The sequence below is a fragment of the Anopheles stephensi genome, unplaced genomic scaffold, assembly GCF_013141755.1.
Source record: "Anopheles stephensi strain Indian unplaced genomic scaffold, UCI_ANSTEP_V1.0 ucontig190, whole genome shotgun sequence".
Taxonomy (NCBI): Eukaryota; Metazoa; Arthropoda; class Insecta; order Diptera; family Culicidae; genus Anopheles; species Anopheles stephensi.
In genome coordinates this window covers 67,501-70,000 of record NW_023405114.1, presented here as the reverse complement: position 1 = coordinate 70,000, position 2,500 = coordinate 67,501, and positions in this window count along the sequence as shown.

Sequence of the window (2,500 nt, the reverse complement as noted above, 5' to 3'; positions counted from 1 at the left end):
ATGGCGACTTCGGGGACCTTCATTTCGTTCTCAGTTGGTACCCCTATTTCGGTCTTTGGACACCTCGTCTTACCCGTATAACTCACTTTAGGTCCACTTATTTGCCTGATATCTCATCGTGAACCCGTTTTTCGTACACCGTACACACCTAGGAACACCACATATGCGTTTCCCTTTCGATCGTGAAGTTTTCAAATTTTTCGATTTTTGGTCCTAGAAATTCATGAACGGTGGGAGACCAAAATTTTTCATAAAAAAAAAATTTTCACCGTTTGACCATAAAAACCTTCTTTTCGTACATACCCCATCATTTCTTCACGTTTTAGGCCATTTCTGAAATTTTCGCTTCGATAGTGTGCCCCCTATAATACAAAATGAACATTTTGCATCTCCCACAAGTGGCCATTTTTTTCCGCCACTGAAGAACACGACCTCGGGAACTCGGACCTAGGACGTGGCCATGTAAGTCATAGGCCACCCCAACTTTTGCAAAATACTGTTTCTTTTCACTTTTCATGATCTAAGGCGCGTTCCGACGGCGTTTTGAACAAATTTATGAGAAAAAAAATTTTGACCCTCGGACCAAAATTTTTTCGTTCGGGGCCCCATGGCCTATGGCCAGTATGGGAACTCGGGATGCCGATATGACAAAATTTGTCAAAAAATCACTAAAAAGTCGCTATGGCCCATTATTTAGAGCTTGTTGAGACCTTTCTAAAACACCTTGGTTGACCCCTGTCCGATAAGTAGTTTTCGAGATATTCGAGAAAATGTGATTTTTTGGGACTTAGAAAATTTTTGACCCGTACCCTAAGAAAAAGTGATTTTTTCATAGGACAATTTTTTCTTCGCAAATACTGTTTGGTTTCACTTTTCATTATTAGAAACGCGTTCCGAAGCCATTTTCATCAAAATCTCGTGAAAAAAAAATTTCACCCCCGGACCAAAAGTTGGCCGTTCGGTGCCCTATGGCCTATGGCCAGTATGGGAACCAAGGATGCCGATATGCGAAAAAGTGTCAAAAAATCACTTGAAAGTCGCTATGGCTCATTAAATAGAGCTTGTAAAGACCTTTCTAAAACACCTTGGTTGACCCCTGTCCGATAAGTAGTTTTCGAGATATTCGAGAATATGTGATTTTTTGGGACTTAGAAAATTTTTGACCCGTACCCTAAGAAAAAGTGATTTTTTCATAGGACAATTTTTTCTTCGCAAATACTGTTTGGTTTCACTTTTCATTATTAGAAACGCGTTCCGAAGCCATTTTCATCAAAATCTCGTGAAAAAAAAATTTCACCCCCGGACCAAAAGTTGGCCGTTCGGTGCCCTATGGCCTATGGCCAGTATGGGAACCAAGGATGCCGATATGCGAAAAAGTGTCAAAAAATCACTTGAAAGTCGCTATGGCTCATTAAATAGAGCTTGTAAAGACCTTTCTAAAACACCTTGGTTGACCCCTGTCCGATAAGTAGTTTTCGAGATATTCGAGAATATGTGATTTTTTGGGACTTAGAAAATTTTTGACCCGTACCCTAAGAAAAAGTGATTTTTTCATAGGACAATTTTTTCTTCGCAAATACTGTTTGGTTTCACTTTTCATTATTAGAAACGCGTTCCGAAGCCATTTTCATCAAAATCTCGTGAAAAAAAAATTTCACCCCCGGACCAAAAGTTAGCCGTTCGGTGCCCTATGGTCTATGGCCAGTATGGGAACCAAGGATGCCGATATGCGAAAAAGTGTCAAAAAATCACTTGAAAGTCGCTATGGCTCATTAAATAGAGCTTGTAAAGACCTTTCTAAAACACCTTGGTTGACCCCTGTCCGATACGTAGTTTTCGAGATATTCGAGAATATGTGATTTTTTGGGACTTAGAAAATTTTCGACCATGACATATATGAAAAGTGAATTTTTCATAGGACCAAAAAGTTTGTTCAAATAGGGTTTTGGTTCACTTTTTATGGTCAGATAAGTGATCCGATGCTATTTTCATGATCATTAGAGGGATTTCACGCTGTGACCAAAAATTTTCATACTTCATACTTGTCCCGGTGCCGTATATGGGAGGACCGGGGGAAGATGTGTTTGTAAGTCGTGATGTTCAGTGACGGATTTCTGGGACTTAGAAAAAAAATGTGCTCTCAGGCACATTATATGTTCCATACACACATTATTTTCATTCTTCATACTTGTCCCCGTGCCGTATATGGGAGGACCGGGGGAACATGTCTTCGTAAGTCGTGATGTTCAGTGACGGATTTCTGGGACTTAGAAAAAAAATGTGCTCTCAGGCACATTATATGTTTCATACACACATAGTTTTCATTCTTCATACTTGTCCCCGTGCCGTATATGGGAGGACCGGGGGAACATGTCTTCGTAAGTCGTGATGTTCAGTGACGGATTTCTGGGACTTAGAAAAAAAATGTGCTCTCAGGCACATTATATGTTTCATACACACATAGTTTTCATTCTTCATACTTGTCCCCGTGCCGTATATG